Source organism: Corvus brachyrhynchos, unplaced genomic scaffold (assembly GCF_000691975.1).
Source record: "Corvus brachyrhynchos isolate BGI_N302 unplaced genomic scaffold, ASM69197v1 scaffold279, whole genome shotgun sequence".
NCBI classification, from domain to species: domain Eukaryota; kingdom Metazoa; phylum Chordata; class Aves; order Passeriformes; family Corvidae; genus Corvus; species Corvus brachyrhynchos.
In genome coordinates this window covers 7,008,304-7,028,079 of record NW_008246060.1, presented here as the reverse complement: position 1 = coordinate 7,028,079, position 19,776 = coordinate 7,008,304, and the positions used below count along the sequence as shown (strand labels likewise).

General features: G+C 37.8%; 1 protein-coding gene across 3 annotated transcripts in view; it reads left to right on the top strand.

The window, feature by feature from the left end:
• Positions 1-19,776, top strand: part of NRG3 (neuregulin 3) — a 207,672-nt gene that overhangs the window by 92,423 nt on the left and 95,473 nt on the right. For 2 of the 3 annotated variants that reach the window (XR_001865910.1, XM_017746442.1), the window contains exon 1: positions 11,089-11,138. The exons of the other annotated variant lie outside the window; for it this stretch is intronic. The gene's annotated coding sequence lies outside the window, so the exon portion shown is untranslated. Of the gene's footprint in view, positions 1-11,088; positions 11,139-19,776 lie in introns of those variants that run through there. 3 annotated transcript variants of the gene reach the window in all.

The window sequence follows — 19,776 nt, the reverse complement described above, 5'->3', positions numbered from 1 at the left end:
CTGCAGGAGCCCCCGCCCGTGCTGTTTGCAGGTCTGTTGTTGGGATGCTGTGTTCCAGAGCCAGCCCTGAAAATTCTTCTGGTTTGCTGAGTACTTCCTTCCATGTCTGCCCAGGTGGAAAAGTACAGGGGAGTAGCAGGGACCAGGTTTCTTCCAGCAGCCCCTGTTTCCCTGCAGACTTACTCCACACCAACTTGCAGAATCTTGCCTCGGAGTCTCTCCGGCACTACTAGCATTAAGGCCCTAACAAAGGAGGAAAAATAGTAAAACTCTTGAAGTTGAAATGATGAAGCTGAGCATGTCTTGGATAATGTACCCATCCTGGCCTTGGCATGTCTGTGGTTTGGCTGATATCCACCATCCAGCCTCAGAGGTCATTGACACAAGGCCTTCCTCCCTTCTTGTTTGTTGTGGTTTAACCCCTTGTTAAGCTGTTGCATCACACAGCTGCTTGCTCCTTGTCCCCTAGTGACGGCATGGGAATTGAAAGGGTAAGAGGGAGAAAACATGTGGGTGGGAAAAAAGATAATTTAATAGGGAAAGCAAAAGCCTTGCACGTGAGCAAAGCAAAACAAGGAATTAATTCAGTACTTCCTGTTGCCAGGCAGGTGTTCAGCCACCCCCAGCAGGAGATGGCTCCATCACACGTAATGATTACTGGGGAAGACAGACATCATTGTTCCAAATGTAACTCTCTTCCTTTTTCTCCCACCTCTTTTATGTTGCTGAGCATGACACCATGTGGTATGGGGTGTCTCTTAGGTTAGTTGGGATCAGCTGTCCTGGCTGTGTCCTCTCCCAACTCCTTGTGCACCCCCAGCCTCCTCAGTGGTGGGACAGTGCGAGAAGCAGAAAAGGCCTTGAATCTGTGCAAACACTGCTCAGCAGTAAGGAAAACATCCCCGTATTATCAACACTGCTTCCAGCATAAATCCAAAATGTGGCAGCTGCTACGAAGATAATGAACTCTACTCCAGCCAAAGCCAGCACATTTCTGCTCTGTGTTCCACAACACAAGGAGCCTTTATATCCCATTTCTAGAAAGGGGCTCAAATCCCGCATGACAGTGGATGGACATGCTAAGATTTGCTTTGTTGTTACTTGATATATTAGTATTTTAGAAGCTCAATCTAAGAGAAAATTAGAATATCCTAATTTTCCTTGTAATCAATGTTTAATGCATGTTTCATTAACATAGCTTCACTTTATAAAAATTCTCAATATTTTTTCTCGGAAGAGAAACCTAATGAATAAGTGAGCTTGACAATACACGATTTCTGCTTTCTGCAGAAAATGACAAGGGTATATTTATTTTATTACCTGAATGCTTTTAGTGTTTACACTGCCACCATTATTGCATGTCTCCTGATAATTTCACCCCACAAAATTCCAGCCCCGGGAAGGCTGGAATTACGATGCTGCTCTTCCAGCAGCACTGGGAGGGATAATGCTCTGCAGTAACAGGCTGAAGGTCACACGGGAGGAGAATGGGGTGGCTCCTGGAGCAGAGCTGCTGAGCAGGCAACCTCTGCTTTCTTCCTCCTAAAGGTTTTAGTCTTTAGAAGTGAGTTCCTTTGAAATAAGAATGAATACAGTCAGAATGACCTGTTCTGCTCCTTTTGTGTGTATGTGATGGGGAGGATTTGGTAGCACTGCCTACTGGCAATGTGAACTGTGCTGCCTTTCTTTCACCTGAATTCAGAAGAGAATTATCAGAAACACAGAGCTGAGTTCAGTTCAGTTGATTTATGAGCAGGCATTCAAGTGAAGCAAATGTATTCCTCAAATTTCATAGGGACATCTTGTCAGAGACTAATTCTAATCCACAAAATGATCCTAAATGGGACATAATGACTTTCCTGGTTGTTGCTTTCTGCTGTCATTATTTTGAAAATGGAATCAAGCAAGTCTTGTATGTATGAGCAGTGTGTTCTGGCAGCAAGCATGTCAGATCTGTGCTACCTATTAGAGTTACCATTATTTCATAATACTCCAATTCTCAAAGTTTTCCCTTTTGTTGGGCTTGGCAGGTGGTGGCAGAGCATGGGTGGCTTCCCATGCAACTGCCTACTTTAAAAAAAAGTATTGAGAAGAGATGTTCACTCAAATGTAGTAGGGTCTTTTGTGAATGCTGTTCTTTTCAGTACATAATTTTACTTTTCTATCCAAAATTTTATCTTATATAGAAAATAACCATGCTCCTAGTTTTCCATTGGAAAAAAGTTTCCATTTTCCGCAGATAAATAATAATGTCACTGATGGGTCAGGTACCATCTGTAGTCAAGGGGTATTTCCTGCAGCTAATAAACATCCTGTAGTCTGAAATATGCTCACCCAGACCCTACTAAATTACAAATACTTTGGTGAAACTTTATTAAGTTACATTAATAACTTGTGGACAAAAACATTCGACTCTTCACTACTTTTTTATGGCATGGGTTCTTTTAACTCAAACAAGAAATTCATTTAGAATGCTGAATCTACATAGTGGTACATATGCCATAATGTCATAATTACAATACATAGAGTTTTCTCTTCAGAAAAAAAAAAAATATTCTACACACGACTAAAACTTCTGTTTACTAGGGCAACTTTAAAGATTTTTAGTTTTTTAGTCAGCAACTTTATAGATCTCCAGAGAGTGGCCTGTTAGAATTTTAAAGCTATTCTTTCTCTGGGTTCTAAATTATATTTAATGTGCTAATGAAGGGTTATTCTGGAAAATGTTCCTGTATCTGAACTTTGGTAAGCAATTGCACTGCATGTCAAATTGCTCTTATCTCTAAAATGTGATGTGTGCAGATCATAAAAAATACAGTAGCAGAGGCATGTTTATCTCTTACCATAAAGTCAGAGGACATCATTTGTGTGGACCATCTGGTAGTAGTTAAGGATGTTTTAACTGACACCTCTGAGTGGCTCCAATTATTTTTTCAAACCAGGTATAAAAACAGGTACATAGCAAATAGCTCACTGAATTACTGAGGAGTTTTGAGTTCCTGGCAGAGGCACTCTGTCTCTGTAGATAAGCACTGGCTTGAGGTGACCTTGAGCTTTTTAGGAGAGGAGTCTGTGACAAGCAGTATTCAATGTAGATGTTATTACTAGATAAGTGTCTGAATTCCTGTGTGTATTTTAAATTTTTTCAAAAAAATTAAACTGAAAGTTTTGCTGCAATTTGGAAAATGGCCTTGATTCTGCAGGGCCAGGTTGGAAATCTTGCGTGCCTTTTTCATGATAAGCAAAGGATCCATTGTACTTCTAGCTTGGGCTTGAAACAAAAAATTTAATTTCTCTGAGTATTTTTTTCTCTTTTGAATTGGGAAATATTCCGTGTAATAAAGTGAAAAATGTATTTGACAGTTTTTGAAAAAAGTGCAGGGCTGTTATTTATTAAGTAGCTGGAAGCAAAAGATTTTAATGTTGGGCTTGTAATATTTGTGGGGAGGAAAGTGGGAAGAGACACATCCAGCAAACCTGTTAAGCCACTTAGGAGTGAGTTTGCACCTCTCCTTACAGTTACCTCATTTGTTGTTATAATTGCCATCTTTAACAAATGGCCTCTTGGAGGGCACCAAACTCCATGACAGCAAATCTTACATCTTTTAGTTCTTTTTTATTGATTTCGTAGATGTTTTTATACCTAAGTCCAGTCCCTGGCAGATGTTTTCAAGAATTTTGAAGGATTTTTATTTATAAAGATGGTAATCTTGGGCAGGCATAATATAAAGCAAGGGTCTCGTTTTCATTTGTTTTTTCAAGTATTGAATGTGGCTTTCATCTGTGCCTTAGCTGTGTGAGGCTTTGAATATGGTAAGAAATCACTTTCCATTTATTCAAAATCTTTTGCGTAGCTGATGAATGCCATACATAATGAAAGACTATATTCATTTATCATCCATGGTAAATCATTGATCACAGAGGTATCTTGTGGAAAAACTAATCAAAGCTTTTCAGTTTTTCTGGTTGGTTAAATTCAAAACAGCAAAGAAATGATTGCTCAGCTAGTTGGTTAAACATTTGGTTTATTAGATGATACTCACAGACAGTTTCTAAAGCATTTTGTGGTTTGCAGATGGAAGTTTGTTGTTAAGGAGATTAAGGCAGATGGCAAAGGTAATTCTTATCCCTTGAAAAGCATAAAGCTCGTGTATTAGCATGAAATGTTTATGTACGTGTGGATATGCCACAAATAAATTTGATACCAAGTAACTATCAATAATATATTTACACATCTTTGGATACAAAACCTAACCTGAGTTTTAAGTGAATTCAGTAGTCTGGAACCATTATGTAACAATCATGCTTAGACTATATGCATTGATGAAGAATATGAAACTTTCTTCTATTTTTTTTTTGCTTTTTGGTAAGGGAACACTTTCAAATTAAAGAAAATTGGTCTGCTGTTGAGGGAAGGGAAATTATCATTAGTTCAGGTGCTGTCATAGGTCTGGGTGGCTTGAATGGCTTTACTAACACATCTTGTTAATTTTTATTTCTTTTTATGACCTACCTTTCAGGAAAGACAAAGAAAGCAAGCCACCTGTATCAGGAGAGGAAGGATAATTCAGTAGTTCCAGCATCATTTTGGATGAGGCATTTAAGTCAAATCCACATAACTCCTTTTTAAATGCTAAAAGCCTCATTTAGTTCAGTGCTTCCTACAGAGGGTTTATTAAAGTGTCCCCACTTAGTTTCTCCAAGGCTAAAGGATCCTGAAACACTGGAGTCAACAAATTAGCTGAAAGTTTTATTATCTAAATCTGGGCAATGTCTCAGGGTTTTGTAGCTGCGACCTCTAATCTTTATGCCATTTATACCAAGAGAATAACAGTACTTCCCTGTCTCAGAGACTGCACCTACAATTTACATACTGAAAAATATAGTGGATTATACAAATCATAAATATGATTGTTAGAAAGTCTGACTATAATTTCTCTATGATGTTAGAAGGTTTCAGCTGGCCTGGTTCTACCGAAAGCAATGTAAAACCCCCCTTTTTTACTATTCTTTGTCTGTCTTTTCAACATAATTTCCTTTCTGGTTACTTGCTCTACTTATTTTTAGCAATTGCAACATTTTTAAAGAAAACTGACAGACAAGTGGTTTTTTTGGTTTTCCTTCTAAAGTTTATTCTGTCCATTCTGTAAGAATTGTGCTATTTCTCTAAGGAAAGAAAAAGAAAAGGCAGATACATATCTTAATTCAATCACATAATAGATTTCAAGGTCTTAAGAAAATAAAGTATGTTCCAACCCTGGTATGAAACCTTTATTATATAATAATTAGCCTCTCTGTTGTGAGGATTATTTAAAATTAACTTTTTTGAAAGAAAAAATAAGGATTGGCCTGAATTGTTCAGGGCTTCCCATCTGAAGGGATTCATGATTATGTTCAAGAAGTAGTGTGTCTTCAGCCAGTTCCTTATTGGATCCCCAGTTTGTTCTTTTTAATGCCATGCATTCGACTTTAATTTCGTGTATTTGTATGTCTTTATATTGAATTTAGATTAATTTTAGTCAGTAGATTATATTTTGTGCATAACACAGACCATAGGGGTAGAATTTTAAGAAAGGAACAATCCTTCTCAGGATAGGTAATACTCAAATGATCAGGACATTTCTGCTTTGTAGAAAACCTGGCTTCAAGTCTCGAATGCTTCATTCTCACACCAAAGACAGAACGTGAATCTCACACCTCAGGTGGGTGCCTGACCAGCCCACTGCAAACTATTGATTCTTATGAAGGGTTCATTTTCTCTCTGGCTTTGAGCACCGTGTTCTCACTTGTGATTTGGTAGCCTGATCTGTGGAACCAAGGAAGCCTGTTTTCTGCTTAGACTGGCTACATGTGTTAAATGACAAGATATCCTGTCTGACCCCTCACTGTTAAGATTAATTTTTCTTCCTTTGTGAATAAAATCTTCACCTAATAACAATCCCAATAATAAATATAAATGTCTGTGTATTCCAGTTAAGGTCATTCTCGTTGCAGGCACAGAAATCTATATTTAGTTTACCTGCAGAGCAAAGGAATTATTTTTCATTTTTTACAGCATATTTCAGGCTGGATTTTGGGACAGCCCAATAGCCTATATAATGTCATGGCTTGCTATCGTAGATTTATTGTATAACTGACTCTCTGACCCAGGAAAAAGAGTATTGCATTCTCTGTATGAAAATAAATACTTGATCAAAATTTGCAGACCATTAGAACATTTCTTTATAATGATCTTGGATTTCTGTCTTAGAGAATAAATAAGTGCTGCAGTATGTTCTCTTATTGGCATCTGAATGTTAGTACAGTGGATATAGTGGTGTCAGGAGAAAATAATTTGCAAGTGATCCACTGAGATGGATCATTCTAATTAATATTGTCTTTGAGACTGCCAATTTGCCATTTTACAAGGGGAAGGAAATATGTGTTGATTTGGATTCCCTGCAAAAATTAAATTTCATTTTTCATAGGTACTATTAATTCTCTCTTTCAAATTGGACTGCTCCTGTTTATGAGACTAGAATCAGATTATAGGTTCATATAAATTAATCTTTTGGGCACTGCACTATTAAGATTTTTTTTTTTTTAATGTTACAGATCACCTTTGGCCTAGGACATGCTTGTTTTCCTGGTGAATAATCCTACAGCTTTCTCTTCTGCTGTAGTCTGTCCTTGAGACGCCAAATGTCATTTTCAAAATTTTCATTTGAGGTGAACTAATATATTTCATTTGCCAAATGCTGGGCTTCGTGCAGAGAAACTATTTTCTGCATACTTCTTCACATGGTCAGAGGCAATGTGATCACCACACTTGGGGAAGAAGGAGAAGTGTTTCCATTTCCGATGGATGGATATCACAGGGAAGGAGGAAACGGATGGGGGTGCATAGCGTTGTCATCTTTCATAGCCTCTGCAGTTTGCTGGTGCCACACTCTCTCTCCTCTGTTCTGTGCCTTGCTGTCCCTTGAGAACTAAATATTTAGGCTTAACAGGTATGTGGAGCTCCATATGGAAGTGTTTGGGGAAAATGTAAATTGTGATGCTAATGACTTCTTGGCCATAAGTGTTAGGTCCTATCCTAAGTCTTCTAAGTATGTTCTCTTTCTTGCCTTTCTGCTGACTTAAAAATATTTTATTCTTCATCTTTGCTTATTGTGCAGTTTGCCCCACCCTCACCCCCATTCACTTTACTTTTTCTAATGTATCCAATACTTGGAGTGCTGCATTAATCTTACAAGTGACACTGTCATCTATTTCAAATCTCCCTTGGCTCCATAAGGTTGTACAAGATCCAGTTCTGGAAAATGTCTACCGAAAATGTCTGTGATCTCTTTGACTAGAACCTACATGTATTAGTACTATTTGACATCAACAAAAAAGAGTGAAAGAATGAGTAAAATCTCATACTTTAATTACTTTCTAATACTTAGGTGCAAATGTGCCTAAGTAGGAAGGAAAAAAGCCTTCTCACGAGGAATGAGAGATGTGTTTCTGCGTGTTTTCACACAGAGGTCATTGTGGCTGACTCCACAAAGTGCAATGCACAATGCAGTTTATAACTGGTGACCTTAAAAAATCATCTGGGAAAGTATATTACAAAAAGAAAAAGTGAAGAACACATTCAACCTTAGTTGAATTTAGCACTTATCATTAAGGGATATGCTGTTTGCAGGCATTTTAGCAGCTGCCGATTAGCTTTACCTGTGATTCTCTTTTCGTACTGTTTAATCAGAAGGCTTTAAATAATTCCATTTGGACAGTACAATCCTGTTGATATTTTTGTTCTAGAGCCTAGACAGACACAGTCATTTTGGTGAAAATCTGAATGCAAAATGGAGAATTTCATTTTCATATTTATTTTGCAGAGAGGCTGTAATTAACACCATTTTTAGACCCCTTTGCCACGGTCTGCACTTAAGCCCAAGCTTGCTCATACAGTGCTGTGCTTCAGCAGAGGAGCCATTCCTGGTGCTGGAATGGATCTTAGACTGTCCCTTCCAGCCTTTGCTGAAGGGGTCCCACATGCAGATCAGAGCTTTTGCTTCACTACAAGCAATATCTTATCCAGGTCCATTTTTTTTCTATTTTTTCCTTTTTTTTTTACGGTATCTCTAATAAACATTTGTTTGTCTGAGAATCAAGTGATCATTTCTGAAACCATCAGCTGCACCTGAGCATTTCTCAAGGTTTCTCTGATGACTCATAGCTTTTTAAATGCATCCCTAATTATGTATGTGATCATTCACACTGCATATGGCGATATTGAGTGACCTCATTTGGACCTTCCTGAACTTCTCTGTATGTCACAACAGTGCTGTTTTAATAGGATTTTCTGCAGTGGCTTCTTGTGCTTTCTTCCGTAGAGGTGTGATACCAATTAGCAGCATGTGTGCATATCACATCTGCCTATTTAGGACAGATGGCAGATGCTCTAGCTAAGATTATGGGATGCCAAAACATGATCAACTTTCATCATATTGTAGCATTATGACTGTTAAATGTATATTCTGCAAGGCTTCTGTTTCACGTGACTTAACTGCAAATGTTTGAACTTGGGTGTCATAATGGCAGAGCAGTTATTGCTGTTTATTTGCTTTCATGGATTTAAAAAAGAATTTGTTAAGGGAACTAGAAGACTTAGGTTTTAACTTTGCTGAAAAACTTAATGCAGTTAAAAAGACCAAGCTATGTTTGGCCTTCAAGTCATAGGACCAGTGAGGTTGAAAAACCCTTCTAGGATCAGTAAGTCCAGCTGTTAACCCAAATCCATGTCTAAACCATGTCCCTAAGCACCACATCTACATGGCTTTTAAATGCCGTCAGGGATGGTGACTCCACCACTTCCCAGGGCAGGCTGTTCCAATGCCTCACCACTGTTTCAGTGAAGAATTTTTTTTCCTAATACCCAATCTAAACTTGTCCTGGTGCAATTTGAGGCCATCTCCTCTCATCCTGTTACTTGTGACCTGGGAGGAGAGACCAACCCCCACCTCACTACACCCTCCTTTCAGGGAGCTGTAGAGAGCAGTAAGGTCCCTCCTGAGCCTTCTTTTCTCCAGGTTAAACCACCCCAGTTCCCTCAACCACTCCTCATAAGACTTTTGTGCTCCACTCCCTTCACCAGCTCCGTTGCCCTTCTCTGGACTCGCTCCAGCACCTCAGTGTCCCTCTTGTACTGAGGGCCTCAGAACTGGACACAGGATTCAAGGTGCAGCCCCACCATAGTAGGTATTACCTGAGTGTAAGGTTATGGTATTACATTAAAAGATTATTCTTTGATAGATCGTCCACCTCTGTACTAAATTTTGAAAGAAACACATTCCCCTTGTGGCATGTTTGTCAGAGGTACAAGTAAGTTAAAATGTCCATGCACACTGATGAGCACTTGGTGCAGCTCTTCCAGGAGATGCCACTCTGTGACTCTATCCTCACACACTTTTAGGATATAGGGTTTTAAGTCTGTAATAGGGTATTTATAACCAAGGCAGGTGCAAATGTGTGTCCAAAAGTTACTAGAAAATGCTCACAGAAAGGCAAGAATCCCCACCTGTGTAGGTTGTACTTAAGATTTGAGGTCTGCCAATTCCTCTCAAGGCTGTGGAGAAGAGTTTCTTTTTGGTGTGAGGCAGCTTCTGCTGTTTCATAATCAGATGCAAAAGATACATGCAGCGCTGTCTGAGTATATGTGGACTTCTTCAGTGTTTCTGACTAGTGGACAATTTTAATTAATAGAACATTTTTTCCTTGACTGATAACTTATGACCGCTGTCATGGGATCTGAATGAAACAAAAGCTGAACAGTTTTTTTCAAGTCAGTTATTTTATAGATAGGCAAGTACTGGGAGGAAGATGATCTCCAAAGCAATACCTCATATCCATCAGGGAGAAAGGTCAAACGGGAGGTTTTGAAAACATATAGGTTTAAATGGGGGGTTTAAATCTTTTTCTTACTGTAGACTTTTACTACATTTTTGGGTCTGATGGGAACATAATTTACATATTTGCTCACAAATGTTCTTACTAATCCCCGAGACACTGCTAGTGAGACGCATTTCTCATTGAACCATTAATTTATTAAACCAAAAGCATATTAAAAGGCAACATTTAGAGGAAGCCTGAGTAAAAACATTGTGAAGGAGCAGATAACTTCTTCTCCTGACATTATCACATCATTCAAGCTGCAGCTGTCAACCCTAATGAAAGGTGGTGATGCTGATTTGAGCATATTGCTTATGTGATGTGCAAGAGCTTTGGGAGATAAGGAATCCCTGTTGCTATCATTTATAATTAAAGTGTCCATCACTTTCCTCTGAAAAACTGCTTGACGAATAAATAATTAAAGATCTGATTCTGATACACTTAGTTGAAATGAGACTTCTGAGAACAGTTCAAAAGCAGTAAATGGAATTTCTTCAAAGTAAGGCTTCAAGATACATAATAGTATTACAATCTCAGCCAAAGCCAGTTCTTGTTTGTTGAGGCAGGAGGGTATTCTGGTTTATATGCCTTAAAATCTAATCTCACAGTTGTCTAAAACTTCCCTCTTGCAAACAATGCCTGATGTTGTCTATCATTTTATCTTTTAAGCTCAGTATAAAATGGTATTAAAATTAATGGCTAGCTAACTGTTCCCTGCTTTTTCAGACAGCCAAAGATAAGTTGTCTGCCTCATGGTTTGCACAGTATGGAAGCTTTGTAAAGTGTTGTGTTACCTAAAGAGTTTATTTCATTGCAAATAAGTGTATTTTATAGAGGAGTTTTCTTTGATTTTTTGTTTCACTGAATTGATTTTTAAAAGAATGATTATGCTCACATGATGTTTATTTTCATAGTCTCTAAAATAATGAAAAGGTTTGAGGGGAATTTTTTTTGATATACAAATTATTTTACCTACTTCCATTGCATTTCAGTAATAACCCTGCTGCCATATGGCAGAAATAACTTGCATATTGTAGATATGCGAGTCCCTCGCAGTGTTGGCAGGGAGAATGTCGCTTGATTTGGGACCTTAAAATTAACCTTTTACTACCGCATGCGTATGTTTGTCATTTATCCCCTTTTTCTCAGGTGCAAAGAGGGCTACCAAGGAGTCCGCTGTGACCAATTTTTGCCGAAAACCGACTCAATCTTGTCAGATCCAAGTACGTCAAATGTTTTTCTTATATTTTTAATCCATGCTGGAGGCTGCTATTGCCATGTGAGATGACCCTTTGCCTGTAGTCAGACAGTCCATGCTATAGGCCACTGCAGCTGTGTGTAAAGAACAGCGAGGCTCTTGTTGGTAGGGTAAAACCACATCATCCAGTCTCTGTTCTTATAAAACATGTGCTGCTCCAGCAGGGCAATCCATCAGGGGACTCGATTCCTTATGATTTGGAATAATACTGTCCCTGCTTAGAGCCAAAACATTTGTGTTTCTCCACTTTTGACTCAACAACAAATAAAGTTACATAATCTAAAAGGAGACCTAGTATAGAGTGCAAAGTGGTTCCTTCAAAAGAAAATAAATGCACACTGTGTGGCACTGAAGAGATTACAATCTCCTCGGAAATACTTTATATCAGTTTACATGAAGCTTAATTACTTTTTCACTTTGACAAGTGATTTGTTGTCTATTTGCATCAATAATAAATAAAAATAAGGTTTACTTTCAGGTAGTAATGTGGAGACAAAGTAACTTTCTGTTACACTGGCCAGTATGTGTCAGAATAATATCTGCATATATCTTCTCTTACTCCACTGTTTCCCTTTCTAAATTCTCTTGACTAATAAAACTATGTCAAAAATATTATCCAAGATGAATTTTATGAAGATGAATCCATTTATTAAGTAATATTGTTTATCTTAAATTTTTAAATGAAGTGACATACAACAAAGGGTCATATCCAATCTCTTGGGTTTGTTCATATACCTGGAAATTGTAACATATTAAGTCTTCTGGTTTTGGGTGCTCTTTAAAATTATATTTGAGTTGTTTTGTTTTGTTTTTTGAAGAACAATACTTGTTTTTCTAGTCTTTGTTCTTTTTTATTTATTTTCTTGTGCTTTTCCATGTGAAAAACCTGTTTCCAAAGGCACCTGTTGCTTCATAGTTCTCTGTGTTGTGGAGTTCCCATTACAGTTTGCTTTGTGTTTGGTTTATTTTGTCCTTAGCTTGACCTTTAATGGTAAAATGCAGAGCTTGTAATGAATAGGCAGATTTTACCTCAGCCAAGTTTTATGTTTATGTGTATGTGTCAGTGTAGAAGCTGTGCATACGTCAAAGAAAAGAGCAGTTTGTATTCTAAAATTGTGGGAAAGGACAGTTGATTATCAACAGGATATGGTGGTACCTGTCTGACCTGGTTTTTGTGGGAGACTCTGGCTTTACTCCCTCAAGAGTAGAGGCAAAATCCAAATTGCAGATACAACACAAAGCCCTGAAAAGGCTCCCAGATTAAGCTACATCTAACAAGAACAAAAGCCCCAGAGTGTTTATCTAGTGCAGACAGTATTGTTGTTTCTTTCTTTGTGTTGCTTCTCTTCATTAGGAGATGCTTACTCCAGTTGGGTTCTGGCTGTATTGTTTCCAGAGTGTTTTTCAGCCACCTGATCCTGCTCAGTGAGCTAAGTTCTGCTGAAACATCCTTTTTTAGACCTTCTGACAACAAAAGCTAATTTTTTTTTTTTTTGAGGTTTTCTTTCAAAATTATATTATTTAGAGCATGTAAGAAGAGGGGGCTTTGGCTTGACATTGACCTAGATCCACTGGACACACTCATGGCACAAGAGGAGCCTGTTTTTTGGTATGAGTGAACAAGGTTAACATGAGTTAGGTACTTTTCTAGTCAGTTTTGAAATTTAACTTATATTTGATCCTTGTCTGTTTTCAAAAGAGGAAAAGCTGCTGTTCAGGTCCATTTCTGTGTGTTGGCATAATATGATATATCTCCATGTACATGTGTGCACATGCACTTGCTCTAAGCATGTCGAGCCTGAAAGGAATATAATTGAACTTTCTGCTGCAGCTGGACAGGGACAATATTTTGTTTAGGAGTTAAATTAGTAACGTAGTTATCTTCCTTCTGGAGAGAAAAAAAAACTAATGCCATGCTGATAAGTAGCACTCAGTGGCAGATGTTTGTTATTTGCATAACCTGAGGAGTGTAAAAAGTATTTGACACAGTAGTCAAGCACAGTATTATCATCTTCAAAGGCTCTGGGTTTGCACTGCCAAAACTTAGGTTTGTGGTTGAAGGTGTTTGGATTAGAAAGAGAATGGCTGAAGGGTGAATTTGGAGGTGGCTTCAGAAAGAAGCAGTTTTTTTTAAATGAAAAGCTTTATTTCCAAAAGCTGAAAAATGAGATGAAGGCTCTTTTGTCTGGGCTGCATGTAGCCAGCACTGGCTGTTGTCAGTCAAGCTTCATGAACAAGTCCAGCTCATTTGAGTATTATGGGATTGCTTGGGGTGTTCCTGGTAGTGAATGTGCTGCTGATGACACATCTGCTAACATTTAGCTTTTTTGAAGTTTGCATGCATGAAATACTGAAGCAATGGTTTTATCTTACCTTGCCTGTGATATCACAGGTTGCATTTTCAGAATATTGTCATGGTTGGGAAGTGAATCTGCACCACAGTCACTTGGGAAATAGCAACGATTTTGTTATAAAATTGTTACTTATTTACTTGTGCCACAGCATCTTGATTTTTTTGGTTCTTGTTTTCCTTTGGTTTTTTTTAATAGCCTGCTAAAACAAACCAAGCTTGTTCAGTGTAGCTATTACATGCATATTATTTGCATAGTGAAAAACAGCTCTGCAATATTTTTAACACCAGCTTCTTACCTCATTCTAGATATATGCTAGGCAGGTCTTGATTTTACATCACAGATATGAATATAAATTATGTAATACTTAATATGGATTAATGCATGCTATATGCATGTATATGTAGTTTAATTGAACAAACTGGTTAAAGTATTTGTTTGGGAAGTTTTTGGGAAACATCTTGAAACTACCTGATGGTGTTTCAGAGTTCCTGAATTGGCATCCATGGCTTCTTGCAGTCAGATCTTCCACCTGCTACCTTCCTTCAGCTCAAAGTTAGGATTAAAGCCCTAAAGTTAGGATTAAAACCCATTTGTACAAATATACAGCACACACAGAACAATGTCAGAACACTCCAGGCACAGGCTCTTTGACCAGACCTTTAAGCATCACAGGTGTTAACAGCTTCCACTTCCCTTAATATCTCTAGTCTTAAAAAGATTTCTGGCTAAAAGAGAAAGTTGTTCAAAAAGAATCCAAAAGAATCCTAACACAAGTGGTTTGAGAAGTTCAGTAATCTTGGAATATGAGAGAAACTTGCCTAAACCATGGGAGCCTCAGGCACATGGGAACCTAACAAAATTTATAATGTCACCAATAAGGGAAAAGGCTGCATGGCAAAGCAACCCAGGCTCACAGTCTCTATCAGGAGGAAGAAATCTCTCAGCCATGCTAATACTGTGCAGGAAAAGTCCCTGAACACTCTCTCTCAGTCATCTTCCCCATTATATGGATGAAATAATAATGGGACAAAGAGAATGGAAACAGCAGTCACATGCTGGAAGGAAAGGACAGGAGTATATCTGGAATGTTACTTCAGCTTTCTTTTTCTGGGCTAACTCCTCTATAAACACAGCAAGAGGCAATGGTAGAACACTTACATTTTCAACATTATAAGTACAACCTTAATATAACTTCATGCACAAGAAGTTTTTGTGTAGCCCTATGTGTATCTATAGGATTGGGAACTTAAACACAGCATAAATGGTAGAAATGTACTCCTGTACTACCCTTTATAGTGTTCTGGACTAGACCTGCCTGGCCCAATGAGTCTTGAAAGGTAAGTTGTGTGTAGGCCACAGATATTCTTTCAATCTGCTTTTATACTGAGGCAAAGTAAAACCTTTACAGCTTTGACTGTTCTGTGGGCATATTCCAAAGTGGTGAACAAGGCATTGAAAGTGAGTTTTTCACATTACATCATTTTACCAAATTGCTCAATTTCACCTTCAAGTATTTTGTTCTTAGCATTGAAAGCTTCTTTTCTATGTAAAATGTGTATTTCAACTTTATAATGTTCAGTATTAATTTTGTGTTTATCATATTAATATTCAGGTTGTCCCATTTGACTCAGAAGCTTGAGTAAAGAGGGATCCCCTATCAAATATTGGGGATGTTAGCTAATCCTTTTTCAGAATAAATGCATTATTTTCTAGAAGAATAAAAATGGTACGGAAAGCTTATAAGTCACCAGGCCATGCTCCTGCTGTTGCAGTCAACCCCATCCCATAATTTCTTCTGTAATCTGATCATACTTCACTCATAAGGCACTTGTAATTGGTGTGAACCAGCCACCAGCAACAGGGTTTGTTTATCATCCCTGCTCTGAGTATTTCAGGACTTTTCAGCTTCCAGACAAAACTTATGCCAAAATGTGTCAATTCTGTGCTTTGTTAAAACACTTCATTCCAACTTTGATTTTTTATTTTCTTGGTTTCCTTGTTGTTATGCTTCAGGTTTGTTAAACTGGCTTTTTCAAATGTCAAAAGTCTTCTTCCTACTGAGTGAGCTATAGCTTGTGGTCTTGTAACATTTGAACCTGTGACAGCATGGCACACATGTTTCTCTTTGAATGTCATCAAAGAGAAACCTGCAAGTGTCATGTCTGGAAGCTGCAGTTGCTCATTCTTAGATTACCTTGTTCTATAGCAAAGGATCAAACTCCCTCTTCTGGAAGACTGGGACTGTAGATAAGTAAAACACCTATAAATAGGTTACAAATGAAAAAATGTTTTCCCAAAAATGTATTCAAAGCCCCAAGACTCCCAATAATGTCCTCAAAAAAAACCCCAAAAAGCTCCCCAAAAATCCCAGCATAAATTTTAGGCGTTCTATTTTATTTTTTATTCCCCCCATCTAGTTTTGTATATGTAAGATCATAGATAATTTAAGTTGAAAGAGAAGTCTGGAGAACTGAGGAAGTTCAGCCTCCTGCTCTAAGCAGAGCTGGCTTTGAAGTCTGTCCTCCTGCACTGGACACTGCAAAGGTGTTTTCCAAAGGAGCTCTTATTAAATAAAGAGCATCACTATTGCAAAATATCTCTAAAATGTATTTTCAAATAATTTGAATACGTAAAATGAAACTTGTGCCCCTTACTGAATGATTGATTTTCTAGGGCCTGAATAGTTTTTTTATCAACTCTATTAAACCTTTCTGAATTTCTCAATGTTCCTTCTGAATTTGTTCTTTTTTTTCTCTTTTTTGAGTTCTAGAAGGCATAGGAGAGAATAAGATTTTGGTGTTGGGAAGGCTTCAAAGGTTGCACATAAATAGGGGCAGTTAGGAGTGGGAGACTACCCAGAGGTGGGTATCTGAGTTTTGTGGAGGACAAGTCCTTCTTAAACAGATTTAACATGGGACTTATTTAACCCCAGAAAGAACTTTTGAAATCTACATTTAAATCTGAATTTTGTGGCTTAACTTTGTCTTAAAAAGAAAAGATTTTTAAGCCCTTCTGCATTAATTATGTCATCTGTTCAAGACTTTTCTATTCAGAAAAATCACATGAAGGGAGTGGTTGTAGACCAAGCTTCTTTTATAGTGGCTGTCATTTTATGCTGTCTTGTCAAAATAACGGCAGAGTGCCACACCACCTGCACGTTCACAGGCTGAAAAATATTAATGTTGCTCTAGGAATATTAAGCTTTTACGAAAATGAAATAATCAAAAGGTGATATTTTATTCGCTTGAAAAAAATAGGTTTTAAGAGCTAAAAATGTGGTGACTACAGTCAAGGGAAGTCCCTGAAAATGACAAGTCAGTAGAAGATCTGTTAGCCTCCATCAAGTGGTTCTGACATTTCTCTCAGCTACAGTCTCTTTATAAAGATGTAAAATCAGACTTCCTCCAGTTCAAATGCATCACAAATTAACCTAGATTAGTCCTGATGCATTAATGGATTGAAAGAAAGGAGTTGCCTTAATTGAAATAGTAATAAAGGAGAAAAGCAACAGAATCTCTCCAGAAGTTTTAATGAGTTTAACTATAGGTGAGGAAAGATGCCTCAAATGAGAGACAGGCTGAGGAATATGAAACATCAGCAAGGTAAAATTAGAAAGAAAATACATCCCTGGGGCAATGAGGGACATGTTTTCCCTCCTCTTTGATCAAGTGTGCAGAGACCTCAGGATATGATCAATAAAAGATGATGTGTTTTCAAATTTAAGTTGTCCGGAAGCTGTAAAATTTGGCTTTCTGTGACTAGTATGAAACTTCTTGATTTGTTTCGTTGTTGGTTTTGTTTTCTTTTCTTTAAAATAAGAACTTAGGCTTTATTCTGCAGAACTGGAACTAAGTGCTCCAAACCAGAAGTGCAACATTACCAAAGCTTTAGTAAAAGTGTTCACCAGTGATAACTGGAAGTGTGAAACGTGTTCGTTATCAGAATGTACTGAAACATTAAAGTTGAAGAGAGATTATTGAGGTTACAAATTTGCCACTAATAAAAAAATGCCGTGGGCAAAGAAAATCACTACCAGTTTTGATAATGTTATTTCTTAAAATCCTAAAAGCAAAATTTACATTCATAGGAAACACCTAATAATACTTGATTCTATGGACAAGCTAACAGTGACTTGTACCGAATGTGCAGTATAGATGTTTTGAGTAATTTTTTTTTTAATTTCTTTTTTTCTCTGTCAGTACTGCAAAAATAGATTTTAGAAATCACAAGGGTATTGGGAGTCCTCATTTTTCTAATGGAGGGGAAGAGTATTGTGTATTCATTCTAGTATTCTAAGTTTGTGTTGCTCTTCTCAAGTGAAAACAGGGACAAAAAAAAGCCTACTCATGTGAGAGGTGTTTCCAAATAGCATTAAGTGGAATTGCTTTCATTACTTTTATGTGCAATAACAGTGGTGTTTTTTCCCTACTTTCTTTGAATTACCAGTCCTTTTAGAAAGAAAAAAAACCAGCAGTGGGTTTGCACAACTACTCCCCACACCTTCTGGCTTTCCTTCTGGAAATACTGTATTTGGGTTACCGTTTATTTCCATTTAATATTTCAGTTTTAAATTACATATTGGCCTTTATTAAATTCATGTAGATCTTTATTTAGGAATTAGCTAAAATAACATTGAAATAACAAGTCATACAGGTTTATTTGGAAAAAGAGAGAAATTCAATCTGAATTTGGCCAAAAATCCTTTCATTAGTTTTAAAGGAACATTCGTTCCTTACTCTTCCCTGTTCATCTCTTCTCCTGGAAGACAAGAATGTGTTTGCATCTGGTTACTCTACTTTGTTTTATTTTCAAAATTTTTCATTTGACGTATTCAATTAGGTCTGGTTTCACCATGACTTTAGGCCATACATGGTCTTCTGGAATTTAGCTTGTGGAGGCTGCATCTCTTTAGATATTCTTACAAAGAAGCTGGAATAGGGGAAATACAATATCTTTGACAGCAGGGAAAAATCCTCTAAGCAAACCACAAAACCACTTGTTTCCTTCTTCTTCTTTAAAAATTGCCTGTATGCGGAAGGATAATAATGAAATTGAACAATTCATTTTATTTGGAGTTAGTAAAAATCCCAAGGAAGAAAGAAAATGGGATCTCTAGCAATGCAAATCCCAGCCAATAAGAAGTTTCCATCAGCATGTCTTTCTGTAAGCCATAGTTGCTAGAAATCAAGAAGGAAATGAAAGCCACCTCATGCAGAGGAGTTTGAAGGCCGCCTTTCCAAACTACCATTCATCTGTGAAATGTGGGACTTGTGTCTAGTTAAAGAATTTCTAGGCCTTTGTGTAGTGATTTTTGCGCTTGTTTTTCAGGGAGGTTTACCGTATGACGGTAGAATCACTTGGCTACGGTGTGTCACACAGGAGTCCCAGCAGATGGCTGTGAATGGAGGTTCCAGTGTTACGTAAGGGCCGGGGCTGGGAATCGCTGTTCCGCTCTGCCGCGAGCTGGGAACATCCCGGGGCCTCCGTGAGAGGCGGTGCAGCGCTCTCCCGCAACAAGCACCTTCTGAAGTGATGAGCTTCTAAAAACAGCAGCTCCTCCTATCCCTCTTACAAACACATTAGGATTTCCTAAATTTGCTGTTGGCCATTTCGTGTCTGGGAAGCTGCAAGTATAAATATAGTTGAAGTCTATGTTCTGTGACACCCTGGAAGCCTCTAATTTTGCCTGTTACCCTAAGTAACTAACTTTTCTGACTTGTGTACTCTTCTTCTGACAGTGTGTTACTGTTGGTGTCAATCTCCCAGTCTTTCAGAAGGACTTCCCTGATTTTGCCTGGATGGACAAGGTGCAGTCAATCACTGACTTGTCAGATCACATTTTCAGACCTCCTAAGAGGAAAATGCAGCAGTGAAGTTACTGTAGTTCTTCATGCTCAGGGAGAAAAGTATAAGCAAAGATGGGCCATCATGAGATGACACATAAGAAAATTGCACAAAACATGACTGTAATCTAGGTGAAAAGCATTCATTTTGTTGAGTTCTTGTTTTTGTAAATTAGCTACTCAGTTGTCCAAGAAAATCTTACTTTAGCAATACTTTTTCACTTTATATCACACTTCTGATGTTAAATTCTTCATGGTTGGTTGAGATGGCATGATATGGGTTTCTTTAAGATGTCACTGCCTGTTGCAGGAGCTAGTAAGGACACATGGAGAAAAGAGATGGATTTCTCTATTGGCAATTAATCCTATGCCTTTGAATGTATCTGTTTGTGTTAAATCTAAGTTT